Genomic DNA, 22483 nt, shown 5'->3' on the forward strand with positions numbered 1-22483 from the left:
TGCTGTCTTGATCTAAGGTAGATTTATGCCATTTACCACTTTTAATTCTTAGGTCCAAGTACAAAAACAATAAATGATCAGTGTTCCTTCATTGATGCTTGGTCTGTTTGCAGAAGGGTGTTAAAGAGTTGGGATATTTTCTGCTGAAGTGACATCTAGTAACTTTATTTCCTCTAATGAGTTTTTCCTAGCTGTCAAAGAGCTTGCTTGATCTTGCATCAGCTGCGCAAACTAATGTTATTGGTGGCCACAAAGTAAAGTACATGCAGTAATTGTGTTTTTAACTAATATTGATTCATTTTTGTGTCAATAGGAACTATAACCAAAAGACGATACCAGAAGCACTTGATCAATGTCCTTTAATTGTAAAAGTGTTCACACTGAGGAAAAGTGTTATGAATGTAAACAGTGTGGCAAGTCTTTTAGCCGATCAGAAGACCTAAGGAGACATAAAAGAGTTCATACTGGGGAAAAGCCTTATGAATGTAAACAGTGTGGCAAGTGTTTTAGCCGATCAGAAGACCTAAGGAGACATAAAAGAGTTTATACTGGGGAAAAGCCTTTCGAATGTAAACAGTGTGGTAAGTGTTTTAGTAAAGAAGGAAACTTAAGGATTCATGAAAGAGTTCACACTGGGGAAAAACCTTATGACTGTAAACAGTGTGGGAAGTGTTTTAGTCTAGCAGGAAACTTAAGGATTCATGAAAGAGTTCACACTGGGGAAAAGCCTTATGAATGTAAACAGTGTGGCAAGTGTTTTAGCCTAGCAGGAAACCTAAAGAGTCATGTAACAGTTCACACTGGGAAAAAGCCCTATGAATGTAAACAGTGTGGCAAGTGTTTTAGCCAAGCAGCAAACCTAAAGAGTCATGTAACAGTTCACTCTGGGGAAAAGCCTTATGAATGTAAACAGTGTGGCAAGTGTTTTAGCCAAGCAGCACACCTAAAGAGGCATGTAACAGTTCACACTGGGTAAAAGCCTTATGAATGCAAACAGTGTGGCAAGTGTTTTAGCCAAGCAGGAACCCTAAGGAGACATGAAAGAGTTCACACTGGGGAAAGGCCTTATGAATGTAAACAGTGTGGCAAGTGTTTTAGCGTGGTAAGAACCCTAAGGAGTCATGAAAGAGTTCACACTGGGGAAAAACCTTTTGAATGTAAACAGTGTGGTAAGTGTTTTAGTGAAGCAGGAAACTTAAGGAGACATGAAAGAGTTCACACTGGGGAAAGGCCTTATGAATGTAAACAGTGTGGCAAGTCTTTTAGCCGATCAGAAGACCTAAGGAGTCATGAAAGAGTTCACACTGGGGAAAGTTCTTATGAATGTAAGCAGTGTGGCAAGTGTTTTAGCGTGGTAAGAACCCTAAGGATTCATGAAAGAGTTCACACTAGGGAAAAGAATTATGAATGTAAACAGTGTGGCAAGTGTTTTAGTGTAGCAGGAAACTTAAGGATTCATAAAAGAGTTCACACTGGGAAAAAGCCTTATGAATGTAAACAGTGTGGCAAGTGTTTTAGACATTTGCATACCATAAGGACTCATGAAAGGGTTCACACTAAGGAAAAACCTTATGAATGTAAACAGTGTGGCAAGTGTTTTACCAAATGTGGAAAGCTAAAAAAACATGGAAGATCTCATACTCCAAAAAGGTGGGGTAAATATTCCCAAAAAAAGGGAAGATTGACTTATTCTTTGGCTACGATAGTTGAAAAGGTCACACAATCTGCAAGCAAAGCGCTGGTACAGAAAGAGAGTGGAAACAATAGTGCGGAAGGGTTTGAATCAGCAATCTTTGAGGAACACAGCTGTTGGATTTGTCAAGAGGAGATGAGTAGTGAGGCACTTCTTCTTCAACATTATGAGAATCATATGAGAAATATAGGTGAAGATGACACGTAAGTTTACGTACATTTGGGTCCTTACTGTTAAATTCATAAAACTTTGAACACTAAGTTGTAAGTTTCACAGTAAAAGCAATGTTTTCACTGGTGTCTGTAAAATCAAAACAGTCCTGGAAGACTACGAAACACATTCCTACTCCCCCATCGCCACCTTAACGTATAGTAGAAAAACGAGGGTAAGAACCTAGTTTTACAGAACCTGTTAATAAGGCTCGCTCTACACTAGGCTGTTCCAGGCGTTCAGATGGTGGGGAGCGAGTTAAATCGTACGCGTCGAGCGCAAAAGGAACACCCAACGATTTTTTTTGCCCACTCCCCACCATTTGAACGCCTGGAACAGGCTACCTCTACACAAGAATTTGAAATTGAAACAGGTTCTTATTTTTAAAGTCTATAAAAAAATATTCTGTACACGAGGGAAATAAGTTAAGTCAACATTTAGGATCCTTTATGAAGACAGGGTTATCACTCCAACTGCAATATAATGTGTCAGTATGCAGATTTCATCAGTCTTAGAAATGAGCTGAATACCAGCAAATACTTTAGCTAGAGCCTACAATGGTTTTTCCTTTAGAAAATAAGAACCTATTTAAGAACTTAAATGACCTTAATTTGTGCTAAGTACCATTTATCTAAGAACCTGTTTAACTTGGGAAAATGCAGTTTCTTAGGCGTTGGTTTTTACTGTATTTGATAAAGTTTTAAGGAAGGTTCTGTTAAGCGTAAGTTTCAGTACGTTTCGTTACTGGTGAACAGTAAATGACCGTATAAAGGTTTGGGACGTCTTTCAGTTTTAAGGTTGATTTCAATGAACGAAATTTTTGGCTACGCACGTTACCTCAGGTATTTTTTAATCACGTAAATAAACTACAGAGTGTTCCAAAAGTTCGTTCCGATTTTGCATTTGCTTAAATTTCACTGATTATCAAAAAACCCTTTTTCAAAACTTATTATGTTATTCATTATTCATTTAACATTGAATAACTAATGGCTCTTTGTGTGTTGTCTCGTCTATGATAATCCAGATGGTTTCTAGGGGGTTCACATCACGTCAGTTTGCCGGCCGGTCCTCCTTTGGTATAAAGTTGGCAAATCCTTCTGACCATGCTTGCCTGAAGTGTGCACCGCCTTTTTCTCTTCAAGGCTTTCAACTTTTTTTGGTAACTTATCCCCATACCGTTGTGCTCGAAACTTTGATCGATAACGTGAAGTTGAATTTTTTTTACCTTTCTGTTTTGTGGAATTATTATGCATATACTTACAGCTTTTTCGATAATATTTCTCACACATTTTGTGAAAAACGGCCATTTACTCCTTGGTTTGTCTTCTAAGGTCTTCACTTTTGACCACTTGTTCGGTCATCGTTCAGACTTCTTCAACAATTTGGCAATTTTTTTTTTTGGACTTAATGGCCAGAAGACCATAAAAATAGATGCCTGATCTCTAGCACAAACAGTGTAGGCCTTCATTTTCATGAAAGAGTAGAGAAAATAAAAGAAAACTATAAAAATACTAAAATAGAAAACCTACAAAATGGGTAGGAAAAGTATGGCGGGAAAAACCTCGCGTACGTGTACAGTTGGGGCAAAAATTAAAAAATATATATATAATTTCTTCAAATTTTATTTTGAAGTTACTTTGAACGGTTATTTAGATAAATTTCTTACCTGAATCAGTTTACATTTGCCTAATGAAGTATTAAATGCTTTTCTCAAAATACAATTTACAATCGGAACGAACTGTTGAAACACCCTGTAGAGGCAAGATGTAAAGTGTTGACATTAAACGTGAAGTTGAGCGAGGTTATACTTTTATGCTTATGAGCGATCTTTCATACATTACCTCTATTTTATTTGCGAACGTAAATTTTAGGCACGTACGCACGTAAAAATTACTTGACAGTGCAAATCAACCCTTAGGTGGTCAAGCGGAGTCGAGAAGCGTATTTCTTCATCACTGCAACAAGTTCAACATAACTAATATGCTTTAGGCGAAAAAATCAAGAGAGCTTGAAAAAAGCGGAATATCCACTTCATCAATTGACATGTGTAGGCCGTCTAGAGATCTATATTCAATTGCCCTATCAAATCCCAACATCTTGTTCAATGCACTTCACATTGAACAAGATGAAAATTCCTAGTATTTTGGAGGAGGCGTTCATTCGAAAGGGGCGTCTAGTGCAATTTAAACAGCATAGATGGGGCGTTTATAAGATAGGATGCATTTCTTGGAAGTGGGCGTTTATTACGTCATTTATGGTAGTCGGTTGTATGTTCAATTCAAATTTGTCTTAAGTACTGAAAAATTCGGATAGCGCTTCTGTTACGCGAATTCGTAAATCGTATTGAATAGATTGGTGCGTTTTTGTCGTCTTGTAGATGGACAGAAGAATCCTTTAGTAGACAAGAACTGTTGCAGAGTGACCTGTTATTAAAACAAACTACTATCTGTCCATCTGTAGCTACAACAAGTGTTAAGGCATGAACGTAGAAACACTAGTACAATGAACAAACCATCAATTCTGTTAGGCATCATAGTTTTTAGGTACATTTAATACACCCCTTTGATAATACTTTTGAGAACTGTTTCATTCAAATTTTATCTCGGCAAAATTAGAAGCAGGACGAAAAACTTGTCTTTCTCTTTCTGAGCTGTGGTTGAATTCTTGAAAGAATTCAACTCCAATGAAATTCTTCAACATTTAATAATGAATTTTTAGCGGGGCTTGTTGCGCGCTCGAGTGGAGCACCATAACTAAGATAATTTGGTAAATTATCCATAGGAGAAATTTAAAGGAATTTAAACATGTTAACTCTTCTACAATAACTGTACTCGTTAACTATACTAAAGAAAGAAAGAAACACAGGGTAAATATGCTCTTTTGCTAAAATTATTAAGATGGAGTCCATCAGGAAATTGAGTAATTAACTTTCAGTGGACAAAAACCTTGTACCAGAATAATTTAAACAATATCGCATTCTTTTTTACATTTTTGAAGGGCTACAGATATAATTAGTTATCTGTAATAACACCAAAGACTGTTCCTCATGGGAGCCCGAGAAAATATGTATTTCAAATTTCACAAGAATTGTGAAAGCACGGTTAAAATTCGGAAAATTTCATGTTTAAGATGTCATTCTGTGAAATTTGACATAAATATTTTCTCTGGCTCTCATAAGAAATTCTCATTGGTGTTACTACAGATAACTTATTACATCTATAGCCGTTGAAAAATGTAAAAAGAGTGTGATACTGTTTGAATTATTCTGGTACAAGGTTTTTGTCAACTGAAAATTTAAAATTACTCAATTTCCAGATGGATTCAGTCTTAAGTTGTTTGGCCGTAAAACATCAGATAACGAAAATTTTGGCAACATCTGATAATTCATCCAACTTTATTTCTATCCTATTGCAAAAAGAGATGAAATTCTGCAAAATGTGCTGGAAAAGACATGGTTTATAAATTAATCTTTTCCTTCTTAATTCATAACTTTGAAAAATTGACAACTTGGAATCTAACGTTCGCCGTTTGTCATAAACGTCATTCTAAGCCTCTTTACTTTTGCCTTTATACTTACAAAATGTAATTATACAACAGCGTGTCTTACCTTTTTTCGTATAAATAGCGCTTTTGTATTTTTTTTTTGTTGTTGGAAAGAATTTATTTTTTGTTACCCTATTGCGCACGGTAAGAGCCAAGGATATCTCTCACAAAACAAAAGATCTCTTGAGGAGGGAACTACTTTTTTTCCATTTCCGAAATTTCGGCTGTTTTGTCAGCCTTCTTTAGTTTCTACTGTAGTCAGTGTCGGGATGTGTGATTGATCTCATTCAGAAAAAAACTCTAGTAGACATTTATCGACAGTAGTGACGCCAAGTATTTCCCCTTTTATATAGCTATTCCAAGACTTCTTTGTCTTTGTTTTTATATTGAATATCAGTGCTTGTTTTTTATTGAATTTGTTGTTACGCATTCAATGAATCATGGCGCTGTTATACCAGGCAGTCAATCTTGCAGCTTGTTTGGCGTTTTTGTTGCGAAAAAGGTAGTTTCAAGACACGTTAGACAAAACGTAGTTGAAAAGTTTGCGTGCAATAACCGGTATGACTTTATACTAAAGGTTGTGCGTCAAGGAAAACTCAAGGCAAGGTACAAAAAAGATCAACTGGTATAACTGGTTAATAATTAAGTTACTTGTGTACTTTAGATTCGTGTCAAGGTGTTACGATAACTGATGAATTTAAGACTTACTTGTAGTTTTTGCTGTAATGTTGTTGTAATTGTTAATGATTTTTTAATACATGATATAGCAATATACTTCTTTAACCTTCAGCTTTATTGTTAACAAATTTTTGAAGCCCATTTCGGGGACTAAGGAAATGACTGCAACAAACTATAAAAACGTGTTAAGGAGCTCCGCTACCCACCCCTGGCCCTTGAGCTGTGTTCAGTTCTCTGAGACCTGTTTACCAAGGGCGGATTTAAGGGTGGGCCCAGGGGGCCCCATTCCCCCCTTTTGTCCGGGAGTTTTTTTCCTTAAATATTTCAGCATTACCTTTTCAATATGGAATCCGGGTATTTGCGTCCAGAATGGACCAGATTGCATCTCAGAGAACTTCAATCTCAAAAATTTTCCCGGAGGAGCATGCGCCCGAAACTCCCTAGAAAAGTGTGCCATTCGCAGTCCTGATGAGCGCTTTCGCGCCCATATTACCACCGCAGACTATATCTCTAGGCCCCCTCCGCCACAAAATCCTCTGTCCGCCCCTGTTTACGTCGCAATTGCATTCTCTCAGTACCATTCTCCGCCCAGAGATCTTCTCTATTGCTCATGATTACAAACTAGAACGCGCGGAGTCAATAGCCTAAGCTCTGGGGTCGAGAATGATACAGTACCGTGCAGGTTGGTGATTTGCGCATGCTGAGCAAAGTTTTTCTTTCGCTTTCTTGCTCGTAATATAGCACTCTAGCGCGCGTGAGAGACACGAGAACAGGGAATTATAAATAAAATTAATCATTTGTAAGTCACGGTGCCCTACCCAGACTGCTATGTTTCAGAGTTTTGTCACAGGAAAAGAAAATACACTCTTCTCGACAAGATGTTATGTTTACACGTGACATTTGCAGATAAGCAGGGCTGTTATTTCCCCTGCTTGAGCTCAGCTGGGGAACTAACAACCCCCTGGGGGTACTCCCTATAATGGCCTATACGGTCTAGGCGGGGAGGCTTCGTCCGAAAGGGATACTTTTTCTGGGTTCAGGTATATTATAAAAAAAGGCAGGAATTTAACTTGTTCAAGGTTTGTTCAAAGTTTGAAGACAGTGCATTTACAACAGTTAAAAGGGATGCAAAGTTCTTAGACTTGAATCCTAGGTATGTGAAAGGGGTACCATTAGTAGACCACGAGTAGTCCCCATTTTTCCTGAGGGACAGCAGAGCGAGCGAAACGCGAGCGCGCGTGAAAATCACCCTACACGAGAAGGGACACGCGTTTTCCCGGGGTGAGCTTTACGCACGCTCGCGTTTCGCTCGCTCTCGCTCTGGGGACTGCTCATAGTCTTTACCATTTTCTATAGAGGGTTTACGTGAAATAAGAAGATACTGTGTAGCACGAAATTTTTGCGGGAGTTTATTTTTGAGGATTGGCGATTTTTTTGTGTTTTGCGAAAACTAATTTTTGCGATTGGGACAGACTGGGTTTTCTTGCTGGGAATTAACTTTTGTGATTTTCAGAAAGTAACCAGTACCCAGCATTGACAATATTTTCGTTTTTATAGAGAACGTGCAATAGAAATACATATTTTCAAGCACTTAATAAAACAGTATTTCGTTGTTTCTGAATGAAAGAGACAAGTTGTGATTACATATACACGATTTCTTAGTACTGTATTTTTGTGTAGCGAATTTAAGAGAATCTTTACTCTGGACTAAATTTTTGCGGAAAAAATGTTAGCGGTAATTTGTATTTGCGGGAACTTATTTTTGGGGATCGCTGGAAAAATCGCAAAAATAAGAACCCCCCAAAATTTCCTGCCACACGGTAGCTCTAAGATAGCAATGAATTGTATTGCTTAGTTACTGCTTAACATTTCAGTAAACTGCTGGGTGTCTCATTATTCCTTGAGTTTGTGTCATTTTCATTGTCTCGATCCCACCAACGAAAGTGCAAAAAAAACAACAGGCTAGTGTCGTGATATAACTAGTCGCGACATGTTCTTGAGCTATAGTTGCTATTTCGAAATAAACGGAAAACGTGCAAAGAGCGATAAATTCAGCGGTCGTATTTCCGTATTCCCGAGCAGTTTGACGTCTTTTTATTTTGTTCCGTGATGATCAATTAGGGGTAGGTTAGACTTTCAAAAACGACCTTCGTCGGATTTAATATGGTGCGGGGCATCTCGCGACTTCTACGCTCGGTCGGCCGCTTCGCGCCGCTCGCCAAGAGGCTGACTTGTAGCAAGTCTAGACGAGGGAAGAAGCTTTATTTTTCTTTCCCCTCGTCTCGCGCGCGCTCCCTCTTCGCGCGCCGCTCGCGTTTCTCTCGCGCCTTAAACTCACTTTCCCCTTTCAAACGCCTGCCACGTAGTCTATGAAGGGTATGGTTTTGAAGCAGTTTACTCTGGGCATGGGCTCCTGGCCAGGTATATATAAATCAGATAGTTTGGGTCTAGAATAGAGTATCATTTTCCAGGAAACTGATCGACTGGTTGCAGATTTTAGTTAGGGAAACTGGGAATTGCCACTTAAAAATAGAAAAAACTCAAATCGCTTTTGTTTTGGCTGGACTGTGCTAGTGACTTTGCTAATTTCTGGAAAACAACTACTGTAGGATAGGAGGAGATTTGGGGAGTTTAGTCTAATATAGCGTAGAAATATTCAGCTGAACTTGCTCTGGTGTAGGCTAAGGGTTCCAAGGTCCCAGCGGCACATCACCACCCATAAATTCCTAAAGTACTCCTATCCCGGGACGAAACCATCTTCATGGGGTCTGTCCCACACTGGCAACTGACCCCACTGGGTCCCTGACAGTTTTCTCTTTTTGTCTTTGCAATATGACCGTTGCAATCTCACCAGTCCCCCAGACGTTCCCTGTGGGTATAAATCAAGATGGCGGTTCAAATGTCGAACACTAGCGATTAAATCAACGCGGCAGCACGTAAGGTAGGAAAGTTTTTCACATCTTATTGATACGTCTAGTTGTTAAAATTTAGTAACAGCAGTTAGCTGCTGATGAAACGTAGTTTCAGATGTGTCTCTGCGTGAGTGGTAAGCCGGAGTTTGTAGCCGCTCATTATCTAACTTGAACACCTTAGAGCATAATTTGATGGCAAATAATCTGTCAGTGGCTTCTGCTGCTTAATCTATAGGGGTGTCTAGGAAACCAAGATCTTGAGAACGAAAAAATAATAATAGTAATGGTAGAAACTTTAGTTGCATATGTGTTGATATTTAATCAATGGACCACACTCTCTGTGGAATTACCGGCGTGATAAACCACGCGTAATGTTGCGAGAACACGAGAAAAAGTGATTTACAAGCTTTTTAACTGTTCTTCCAACATCCCAAGTGGGTTATCACGCCAGTAAACCCATAGAAAGTGTGGTCTATTGCTTTTGTAAAATAATTTTTAGTAGAAGGGAGTCTTTTAGGTGAAAAATGTGGTTTTAGTACCATGATCAAGTCATGTTCTCTCTCTAAAGTCATCATAAGCCAATCATGACTCACGATTTAATGGTGCCGAACTTTCTCAAAACTCACTTCAGTCAAACAACAAACAGCAGCACTTCAAAACACCAGTGTTTGCACTCATTACATGATAACTTATGAAAGCTGTTTTACAGGAATTGTCAACACATATTCATGCAAACATACAATGAAAGAATACATTCATGGTTTGTTTACTACAGAAGTAGAAAATTGAACATCAAACTGTACACAGCTGTCTTTTGTTGAGTCAATCTTTAATTTCGTGCTTACAGACAGAACTGGCAGCTATTGTAATGGAGGACTTCATTCACTTTTTACAAGCTGTAGGGGTTTCAGATCTGTCGCATGTAATTTATGTCCGCACAACGACCAATGGAAATAAGTCAGTGGTAACTCCAAATTTGAAGAAAGGTTTCTTTGCTGTCACCACATATTGGCATTTATGTTTGTTGATTTGTGAAGTCAGGTGGTTTGAAAAAGGTCATGTTGTCGATATTACAGAATGATTTGTGCAAATGTTGGAAAAAGACCAGTGTGAAACTCTGAAATCTTTCATCATCATTTACAGCTTGTTTACAACCTGCAGCGATTGATTTTGTACCAGAACTTGATCAGATCTCTCTTAGGGACAATTTCTTTCATTCAGGAATTTATTTTTGACATAAAATAGTTCAAGAATGCTAAAATTATCCGTTTTGTTGAGGGTTGGCACGTTTTGTTGGGTTTTCCTAGAAACTTTGTATTATCTTTCACTGTGATTTGTATTGTCTTTCACTGTGATTTGGCATTGTCATGAAATGTAAACTGCTTTCCAGCTTTGTACTTCGTAACTTTTAAAACTATGGCAGTAACAAATTGTGATGCTGAGTAATAAAATGTGGAAACCAATGCTTTTTAATATTAAGAAGGGTTGGGTATAAAGGAAATAGTTCTGTTTTTTAGCCTCTCTAAAATCGTTGTTTTGCAGGTCAATAGCCGGTTTTGTGTATCGCTGGTGGTCTGGATGCCTTTTTCTATGGGTTTATCAGTATAATAAACCATAGTGTTTTGCCCAATCAGATCAATAAACAATTACCTATCAACTAATTACCCACTGATCACCTCCTGATTACTTATTGCTTTCATTGATGTCATTTTTCGACTGTCATATACCATAATTATTCACAAAAAGCAGACAGGTTGAAAAAAAACTGGTACCTGGTCTTGACTTTAGGTAGATTTACCCCATTCACTGCCACAGAAAATGTTAATGCTGGAGTCTTGGAAGGTTGTTCTAACTGTAAAGTCTGTGAATAAAATCCTGTGGTTTTACTATTCAAGTGGAATATCTTTGGCAATACGTTCAGAAGGGTAGTACAGTGGAAGCTTACCCTACGCCTAACCTGTTCATACGATTACCACTTCATTATTATGACCACTTTTTTCCGACCCAAATGTACATTACAGAAACGCGCCCATTCAAAAACGTCGATCGTGAAAATGCAAATAAGTGAAAAATGACGTCAATTTAGTGTCAATCAAGAAATCTCCTGGGTATATCCCTTTCCTGGTTATTGTTCCTGCTCAGACATCCGCAACATTTGCCTATTCTTTGATGAAGAATAGAACTTCACGCGACTAACAATAGCTCAGTCTGTTAAAAACTGTCTAAACTTACTCCGAATTAGCATGTGACTTTTTGCTGTTAAACGCGTCAAAATTGAAAAATCCTCGGATCATTGTTGTTGATTTTACCGTAAATAATTCAATGCACTGACTTAAAATGAATTTCTACCTTTTACAAACTTCTTGGTGTTCGAATCGATCGATGAAATATGAGCGCAACCGATGCGTTAATAGTTTGTTTACATTTTGTCACGGGTTTTGGATAATATTATAAACCTTAAAATTAACGGGCAAATTCGACGAAAAAGCACTCTCACTTACATTCTTCATTTAAGATATTTATTTTAGCAAAGTATAAGGCAAAATTAAGAGCGATACTTTCTTTAAGAACGCTATAACTACATATTCAACGGCCAAACCTAGACAGCGATCTAATCCGTCTCTTGAAAACAACTACAATACCGCTTCTGATAATAATATTTATAAACGCTGCAAACATTTTTATTCAATCTTATCGAGTGATTTTCGTGAAGATGAGTTTTTAAGTGAAGAATACTTTGGTTTCTGATTAGTTTTAACTGTTTTGCCATCAAAACGATTCGCACGAGACTACCGAATTCGCGAGGGTTTTATGTTAGTGCACGAGGAAGAAAAATGCTTCTCTTTGCATAAACATTTTCTTCTTTGTAGCAATGACAAAGACATTCCAACACTTAAAACAATGGCAACCTACTTCTATTGTTTCTGCATTGTCTCTTGAAAGTGTGAGAATAGTTAACCGCTATGAAGTTCATAAGAGACCGAAAACGACGGTAGTCTTTGAAACTTCGTTTTTGCTCGCAAAGCCTAATGGGTACCCCACTTTTCACGGGCGACGTTTTTCAATGGGCGCGTTTCTGTAATGAAATTCACTGTCGGAGTCAGTTTATTATTTTGAAGGCCAGTTGATGTGACCACCTCCTCTTTATTACGACCAGGATTTTATGGCCCAATGGTATTGACTGTATTTGCTTTTCAATATTTTACTTAATGGTTATGAATGAGGAGGTTTTGCAGAATTTTGGTTTTGGCTACTTTTACCTTTATTATCTTTGGCTGCTTTCACATGAAAAGTAGGAAGGTTTGTAACAAAACTATGTCTCCTCCAGCTTTCCTTCCTGCATTTAAGGGAGATATTTTATGACACTTTGATTTTTCAACAAAGTAGTATGATTTGTATTGGCCGCCATGTTGGAGGGCATACTCTTGCCCTCCAATATGGCAGCCAAAACTACTTTTTGCTTATATGTTGTTAAACGTTTGATAGTTACGCTCAGATTTGCTGTAAACGTTACCACATCACTTTTTCAACATCCTCCTTGAAGTTTAAGTGCAAAGCTTGTGTTCAGAAAGAAGTAATTCATAATTTTAAAAATCACATTTTGGTCACGTGACCAGGGAGGAACTTACTCATTTTAAGAAAATGGTGCAGGTTTGAAAAACCAAATCACTATTATTCTGTTTGAGATATGACCCACTAATCGTTTTTCGAAGGCAAAATCATATAGCTTTCATTTTCATGAAAACTATGTCACATGACCTCTTAGCGCAAATGGCCTATTACCATTGAAGTAGCTTCCTAGAAAAAACATGATTTGAGTACTTTTTTCGTAACAAAATTCTAAATATCACAATGTTTCCTAAATATCAAGGGATTGTCTAAATATCTCAAAATCCTCTTAAAAATCTTTAAAATTTCTGGATATTTGTACCTAGGCCTACCATGCATGTTTTGTGAAGAAAGCATTGAAAAGATTTTTCAATGCAAAAGATGTCCAGCTTTTCCAGAACAGGTCCGTCCATAATTGAAAATAGTCTTGTGGTGAGCATGCAGTTTATGTTCGGCGATGATTGAAATGATGCACCATGTTTATCACATTTTTGCTCTTTGGCAATGATGTAACTTCTCTTGAATGGAGTCCCTTGATTTTTGTGTATTTATATATGCATACTCAATTCATTCAGAGACAAACGATTGAACATGATATAAAAAGTAAATAAATACCCTGCAGAATACTCAATCACCGATAAAGTAGGACTTGAAAACTTATAGCAAGGAAATCCTGTTTCATGTAGAAAGCTATGATGTTGCAAAGGTGAAAAATTTGAAAGCAAGTGAATTGAGGCGTCATGTTTTTCCAAATATTTGAAGTAATTCTTGGAATTGTAATTATTGAATTCATATATTTTTGCAGTTGTGAAGAGTTTTAGGGGAAAAATCTGAAATATCGTTACACTTTATACAGGGTCTGGAAGGAGGTGTCTGGATCTGTTACCACGGGTTAAATTTCCGTACATTCATGAATCATGTGACCTTTCTGCAGTCATTTCACGAATGACGTGATGAGGTGATGAATGAACTGATCAAGCCCATGAATGATTGTTAGAGGTTGCTGGACTACCATAGGCAAGAGTTAGTCTTAACAAACCCACGATGGGAAGGAAACAAAAAGTATGTTGATCAAACTGGGGATTTGCCGCATGTTTTTTGATGACTACAAAGTTGACTGGCAAAGAATATGTTATTGCCATAAAAATGAAGCTCTACAATTCTTCACTTTTACATGGTTCAAGTTCGAACCCTCGTTATGACACTTACATCTGTTTTTTAGCAGTAGAAATCTTGATTCATGGACTGAAATGTTAGTGGATCATGCGTCACAGTAAATATATTTCTCACAAGTCACATCTCTATATTTCAGAAGTTTCCCGATTCACACTCTGTTTACCGGTCAATTCACAGATCATCTGAAACCCCTTCAAAATCCATTTTTTATATACGTGAGATATCAATTAATTTTTTTCAACTACATGTACTTGTCGTGTATGTATTGCGGATGTGTTAAGCTTTGTACTTGACCATCATGCCTTTTATCGCTTTCTGATTTCTTATCTAATCTCCAAGCAAGGTTGATTGAATACTGTAAGGGCATCTTGTCAAGTTTATACTGTTACGCAAATTGCTTTTAAGGATTAAATTTTGGGTCTTTGAAAAAAATATTTCAAGAAATAACATCCCTGTTTCTTGTGTTTTCCTGATTGTTCTAGATTTAACTTAAGAGAATTAAGCCTATTTGCTCTCTAAGTTACTGTACACAGGGTCAATGAATTATCATTTTTTGGAAGAACAACTTCGAGAAGTTTCGCAGTCATCAACAAGTTAATATTATAAAGTTTAAAATCGACGAGTTGATAAGCCTCACTCCTACATTTGTATTCATGCATGAACTTCACTGTCAGGAAAACACCTTAATAGATCACGTAGGCGAATCAACCTCAGTGTAGGCAAATCGACTTGTGGGCAAATAACTCGCACACAAACAACCTGATGAAGTGAAACCTGGTAGGGGTATTTTGCAGCGCACCAATTGCATAATGGTGAATAATTCTGAGTTAAGTGATTTGGCTTCTGCTCTATTTCTGGTGAAAAAATGTGGAGGCTGCAAGCATCACCAAGAAATTTTCACAGAACACTACCTGTGCATATACAGGAGAGAGTATGCAATAGGTTTCTATTCTATTTGTTGTATTCTCTATGGCATGGGATAAATGATGGTATAACCTGTTCCAAGTATTCAGATAATAGGGCACAGTACAAAGTACAGAAAACTAGAAGTAATAGAGGGAGACTGGGGAGGGTGGTAGGGAGCCTACCATCTGATTTCCTGGGTCAGTTTGCATTTGGTATGTGATATCACATGTACCTTGAAAATATTGGTTTGTGTATTTTTAACTGACATACATTTGTAGCCGTGAGATTATCCAGTGACTTAAAATTTGGTGCATATATTTGATTAGTCATTCATTACTCATTGTTCATGAAGTGCATGAGGAAATTCATCATATTGGGTAACCACTGATCATCATCAGTAACCAATGACTAATCAACTTAAGTACCCATCAATCACCTATTGATTACTTCCCAGCTGTTGTCATTTATGTATTTGATGTGTTATTTATTAATGTTTAGTCTGGTTTATAGGCAGACAATATTGCTGTCTTGACCTAAGGTAGATGTAGGCCATTTAGCACTTTTAATTCTTAGGTCCAAGTACAAAATCAACAAATGATCAGTGTTCCTTCATTGATGCTTGGTCTCTTTGCAAAAGGGTGTTAAAGGGTTGGGATATTTCCTGCTGAAGTGACATCTAGTAACTTTATTTCCTCTAATGAGTTTTTCCTAGCTATCAAAGAGCTTGCTTGATCTTGCATCAGCTGCTCAAACTAATGTTATTGGTGGCCACAAAGTAAGGTACATGCAGTAGTTGTGTCTTTAACTAATTCATTTTTGTGTCAACAGGAACTATAACCAAAAGACGATACCAGAAGCACTTGATCAATGTCCTTTAATTGTAAAAGTGTTCACACTATGGAAAAGTGTTATGAATGTAAACAGTGTGGTAAGTCTTTTAGCCTATCAGGAGACCTAAGGAGACATGAAAGAGTTCACACTGGGGAAAAGCCTTTCGAATGTAAACAGTGTGGTAAGTGTTTTAGTGTAGCAGGAAACTTAAGGATTCATGAAAGAGTTCACACTGGGGAAAAGCCTTATGAATGTAAACAGTGTGGCAAGTGTTTTAGTGTAGCAGGAAACTTAAGGATTCATGAAAGAGTTCACACTGGGGAAAAGCCTTATGAATGTAAACAGTGTGACAAGTGTTTTAGCCAATCAGAAGACCTAAGAAGACATGAAAGAGTTCACACTGGGGAAAAGCCTTATGAATGTAAACAGTGTGGCAAGTGTTTTAGCCGAGCAGGAAACCTAAAGAGTCATGTAACAGTTCACACTGGGGAAAAGCCTTATGAATGTAAACAGTGTGGCAAGTGTTTTGGCGTGGTAAGAACCCTAAGGAGTCATGAAAGAGTTCACACTGGGGAAAAGCCTTTTGAATGTAAACAGTGTGGTAAGTGTTTTAGTGGAGCAGGAAACTTAAGGAGACATGAAAGAGTTCACACTAGGCAAAAGCCTTATGAATGTAAACAGTGTGGCAAGTGTTTTAGCCAAGCAGGAAACCTAAAGAGTCATGTAACAGTTCATACTGGGGAAAAGCCTTATGAATGTAAACAGTGTGGCAAGTGTTTTAGCGTGGTAAGAACCCTAAGGAGTCATGAAAGAGTTCACACTGGGGAAAAGCCTTTTGAATGTAAACAGTGTGGTAAGTGTTTTAATCAAGCAGGAAACTTAAGGATTCATGAAAGAGTTCACACTGGGGAAAAGCCTTATGAATGTAAACAGTGTGGCAAGTGTTTTAGTGTAGCAGGAAACTTAAGGATTCACAAAAGAGTTCATACTGGGGTAAAGCCTTATGAATGTAAACAGTGTGGCAAGTGTTTTAGACATTTGAGTGCCATCAGGACTCATGAAAGGGTTCACACTAAGGAAAAAAAATATGAATGTAAACAGTGTGGCAAGTGTTTTACCAACTGTGGAAAGCTAAAAAAACATGGAAGATGTCATACTCCAAAAAGGTCAGGTAAATATTCCAAAAGAAAGGAAAGATTGACTTATTCTTCGGCTACGATAGTTGAAAAGGTCACACAATCTGCAAACAAAGCGCTGGTACAGAAAGAGAGTGGAAACAATAGTATGGAAGGCTTACAATCAGTAATCTTTGAGAAACACAGCTGTTGGATTTGTCAAGAGGAGATGAGTAGTGAGGCACTTCTTCTTCAACATTATGAGAATCATATGAGAAATATAGGTGAAGATGACACGTAAGTTTACGAACATTTGGGTCCTTACTGTTAAATTCATAAAACTTTGAACACTAAGTTGTAAGTTTCACAGTAAAAGCAATGTTTTCACTGGTGTCTGTAAAACCAGAAAAGGCCTAATAACTATGAAACAGCAGTGTTCACACGGGTGTCTGTAAAATCAGAACAGACCTGGAAGACTACGAAACACATTCCCACTCCCCCATCGCCGCCTTGACGTACAGTAGAAAAAAGAGGGTAAGAACCTAGTTTTAGAGAACCTGTTAATTAGGCTCGCTCTACACTAGGCTGTTCCATGCGTTCAGATGGTGGGGAGCGAGTTAAATCGTACGCGTCGAGCGCAAAAGGAACACCCAACTAATTTTTTGCCCACTCCCCACCATTTGAACGCCTGGAACAGGCTACCTCTACGCAAGAACTTGTTTAGCCTTGAATTGAAACAACTCCAACTGCAATATAATGTTTCAGTATGCAGATTTCATCAGTCTTACAAATGAGCTGAATACCACCAAATATTTTAGCTGGAACCTACAATGGTTTTTCCTTCAGAAAATAAGAACCTATTTAAGAACCTAAATGACCTTAATTTGTGCTAATTACCATTTATCTAAGAACCTGTTTAACTTGGGAAAATGCAGTTTCTTAGGCGTTGGTTTTTACTGTATTTGATAAAGTTTTAAGGAAGGTTCTGTTAAGCGTAAGTTTCAGTACGTTTCATTACTGGTCAACAGTAAATGACCGTATAAACGCTTGGGACGTCTTCCAGTTTTAAGGTTGATTTCAATGAACGCAATTTTTGGCTACGCGCGTTACCTCAGGTATTTTTTAATCACGTAAATAAACTACAGGGTGTTTCAAAAGTTCGTTCCGATTTTGTATTCGCTTAAATTTCACTAATTATCAAAAAACCCTTTTTCAAAACTCATTATGTTATTCATTATTCATTTAACATTGAATAACTAAAATATTAGGAACCAGAATGCTTTCCTTTATGTTTTCTGACATTTTCTAATTGGTGAGGTATAGAATGTACGAGCTCCCAAAGCGTGTCCAAAGTCATAAAAATAGATGCCTGATCTCTAGCACAAACAGTGTAGGCCTTCATTTTCACGAAGGAGTAGAGAAAATAAAAGAAAACGATAAAAATACTAAAATAGAAAGCCTACAAAATGGACTTGAAAAGTATGGCGGGAAAAAACCTCGCGTACGTGTACAGTTGGGGCAAAAATTAAAGAAAAATGTATATAATTTCTTCAAATTTTAGTTTGAAATTGCTTTGAACGGTTATTTAGATAAAGTTCTTACCTGAATCAGTTTACATTTGCCTAAAGAAGTATTAAATGCTTTTCTCAAAACACGATTTAGAATCGGAACGAACTTTTGAAACACCCTGTAGAGGCAAGATATAAAGTGTTGACATTAAACGTGAAGTTGAGCGAGGTTATACTTTTATGCTTATGAGCGATCTTTCATACATTACCTCTATTTTATTTGCGAACGTAAATTTGACGCACGTACGCACGTAAAAATTATGTGACAGTGGAAATCAACCCTTAGGTGGTCAGGCGGAGTCGAGAAGCGTATTTCTTCATCACTGCAACAAGTTCAACATAACTAATATGCTTTAGGCGAAAAAATCAAGAGAGCTTGAAAAAAGCGGAATATCCACTTCATCAATTGACATGTGTAGGTCGTCTAGTGATCTTTATTCAGTTGCCCCATCAAATCCCAACATCTTGTTCAATGCACTTTACATTGAACAAGATGAAAATTCCTAGTATTTTGAAGGAGACGTTCATTCGAGAGAGGCATCTAATGCAATTTAAACACAGGCGGCCCAAACTCACGTTGCGAGGGAAGGGTGTAATGTAATTTACATAACATAGGTGACGCGCCGGTGTCGCGTTACAGGCGACCGTTGAAAATATAAGAGACTTTGTATGAGAAATATATTACTGAGATCTGCGCACGCTAAATAACGCAAAACCTTACTTTTTCTTAAATGAATTGAATAAAAAAGACTTACCTGCACTGTATTCCACTGCGTTTTGGTGTATGTTTGTCGTTTTAATGTTTTTTTTGGCTTTATTGCGTAACCACTGTTACTCCTTTCATAGAACGAAGTGAAGGCTGGTCACTTCGATCGTCGCTGGTCGCCTGTAACGCGACACCGGCGCGTCACCTATGTTATGTAAATTACATTACACCCTTCCCTCGCAACGTGAGTTTGGGCCGCCTGTGATTTAAACAGCATAGATGAGGCGTTTATAAGATAGGATGTATTTCTTTGGAAGTGGGCGTTTATTACGTCATTTATGGTAGTCGGTTGTATGTTCAACTCAAATTTGTCTTAAGTACTGAAAAATTCGGATAGCGCTTCTGTTACGCGAATTCGTAAATCGTATTGAATAGATTAGTGCGTTTTTGCCGTCTTGTAGATGGACAGAAGAATCCTTTAGTAGACAAGAACTGTTGCAGAGTGACCTGGTATTAAAACAAACTACTATCTGTCCATCCGTAGCTACAACAAGTGTCAAGGCACGAACGTAGAAACACTAGTATAATGAACAAACCATCAATTCTGTTAGGCATCATTGTTTTTAGGTACATTTAATACACCCCTTTGATAATACTTTTGAGAACTGTTTCATTCAAATTTTATCTCGGCAAAATTAGAAGCAGGACGAAAAACTTGTCTTTCTCTTTCTGAGCTGTGGTTGAATTCTTGAAAGAATTCAACTCCAATGAAATTCTTCAACATTTAATAATGAATTTTTAGCGGAGCTCGTTGCGCGCGCGAGCGGAGCACCATAACTAAGATAATTTTTTAAACTATCCATAGGAGAAATTTAAAAGAATTTAAACATGTTAACTCTTCTACAATAACTGTAGTCGTTATCTATACTAAAGAAAGAAAGATAAAAAAATAAAACAAAATACAATAATTTCACAATTTACACAATTCACCGTTAGTCATGCCCTCTCTTGTAAAAAGGGGGGGTTTGTAGCGCAGAGACATGACGGTGTACGGAACTTGTTAACGACATTCATCGACAAGATCTTTCTGATAGCTCAGAAAGACACCGAGCCTTATCATGTTGTAATCACTTGGCTCAGGACACAGATCTCGTTTGAACTCTTAAGATCGGTACATGCATGCGTCAGAGGTTCGCGAACGCCGTTTCGTAGCAAGATAGAGCAATCATTAGACTGTAAAATAAATGTCGCTAGTGCGGATATCTGAAATACGTGTCTATATGCTTTTATACTTAGGGCTTTTTATGGACACTGGTTTAGCCGTCATTAGTATAATTCGATTGCAGGATCTTAATATCTCTGCATAATGGTAATCTTAATTTTATAGAATTTTGAACTTTTATTATTAATTATATCTATTTCCTCTCCTTTTATGTAAGGTTAAGTTACTTCTATTTTTTAGAGTTTGTAAATGAATAGTTTTTTCTATCTTCACTTATAATATATAGGATTGTTTTTGTTCTCTAATGAAGGACGAGGGGTTTCTTTTGTAACGGATGGAATTGTAGATAGTGTTTTGATGAATTAATTAGATTTTTTGTAACAGCAGGTTGATTGTAAATAGGATTTTAATTGAGGTTTTGTAATAAAGAATCTTTTATTTTACAATTTACAGACTATAATACTAATACCCATTTATTATCACTTATCACACCAGACAATTCAGCGAAAATTAGGTACTAACGAAAACAAAAATTATATGGTCCAGGTGTGACAAGTCAAAAGAATCATTAAACGGCATTTGTTAAATTTTTAGAAACACAATAGGCTTAAATGGAATCCGGCTGCCAGGTTTATTATTTTGGACATATTTCTTCCACTTAAATTAAATTAGCGTCGTTAAAAAGCCCGCTTTCCATGGGAGTCAACAATGATTGTCTCAATATGATAAGTGAAGGTCACTTTGGAGAGGTAAATATTTAAGGAAGGAGCACAGTATCTTTTACCACAGGGTAAATATGCTCTTTTGCTAAAATTATTAAGACGGAGTCCATCAGGAAATTTGTAATTAATTTTCCGTGGACAAAAACCTTGTACCAGAATAATTTAAACAATATCGCATTCTTTTGTACATTTTTGAAGGGCTACAGATATATTACAGGGGCGGATCTAGGGGGAGGGTGCAGGGGGTGCGCACCCCCCCCCCCCCCCCCTGGGATGACCTGCGGTTTTCTAATACAACCGGTATTCTTTATTGGTGTTGAAGTAGAGCAAGAGACGAGTGCACCCCCTCCTAAAAAAAATTCTGTACCCGCCCCTGTTATAATTAGTTATCTGTAATAACACCAAAGACTATTCCACATGGAAGCCCGAGAAAATATTTATGTCAAATTTCACAAGAATTGTGAAAGCACGGTTAAAATTCGGAAAATTTCATGTTTAAGATGTCATTTTGTGAAATTTGACATAAATATTTTCTCTGGCTCTCATAAGAAATTCTCTTTGGTGTTATTACAGATAACTTATTGCATCTATGGCCCTTGAAAAATGTAAAAAAGAGTGTGATACTGTTTGAATTATTCTGGTACAAGGTTTTTGTCCACTGAAAATGAAAATTACTCAATTTCCTGATGGCTTCAGTCTTAAGTTGTTTGGCAGTAAAACATCAGAGAACGAAAATTTTGGCAACATCTGATAATTCATCCAACTTTATTTCTATCCTATGACAAAAAGAGATGAAATTCTGCCAAAATCTGCTGGAAATGACATAGTTTATAAATTACTCTTCTCCTTCTTAATTCCTAATTTTGAAAAATTGACAACTTGGAATCTAACGTTCGCTATTGGTCATAAACGTCATTCTAAGCCTCTTTACTTTTGCCTTTATATTTAGTTATACAACAACGTGTCTTACTTTTACTCGTATAAATAGCGCTTTTGTATTTTTTTTTGTAGTTGGAAAGAATGTATTTTTGTTACCCTATTGTGCACGATAAGAGCCAAGGATATCTCTCACAAAACAAAAGATCTCTTGAGGATGGAACTACTTTTTTTCCATTTCCGAAATTTCGGCTGTTTTCTCAGCCTTCTTTAGTTTCTCACCCCGGGGAAACGCGTGTCCCTTTCTCGTGTAGGGTGATTTTCACGCGCGCTCGCGTTTCGCTCGCTCTGCTGTCCCTGAGGAAAAATGGGGACTACTCGTAGTCTACTAATGGTACCCCTTTCACATACCTAGGTTACAAGTCTAAGAACTTTGCATCCCTTTTAACTGTTGTAAATGCACTGTCTTCAAACTTTGAACAAATCTTGAACAAGTTAAATTTCTGCCTTTTTTTATAATATACCTGAACCCAGAAAAAATATTCCTTTCGGACGAAGCCTCCCCGCCTAGACCGTATAGGCTATTATAGGGAGTACCCCCAGGGGGTTGTTAGTTTCCTTTCCTGTGACAAAACTCTTGAAACATAGCAGACTGGGTAGGGGGCACCGTGACTTAGAAATGATTAATTTTATTTATAATTCCCTGTTCTCGTGTC

At 37.4% G+C, this 22483-nt stretch overlaps 1 pseudogene; it reads left to right on the plus strand.

Annotated features, from left to right (window-relative positions):
* The first annotated feature begins 317 nt into the window (after window positions 1-317).
* Window positions 318-18023, plus strand: LOC140931104 (uncharacterized; annotated as a pseudogene).
* The last annotated feature ends 4460 nt before the right edge of the window (window positions 18024-22483 follow it).

The sequence above is a fragment of the Porites lutea genome, chromosome 3 (genome assembly GCF_958299795.1).
Source record: "Porites lutea chromosome 3, jaPorLute2.1, whole genome shotgun sequence".
NCBI classification, from domain to species: domain Eukaryota; kingdom Metazoa; phylum Cnidaria; class Anthozoa; order Scleractinia; family Poritidae; genus Porites; species Porites lutea.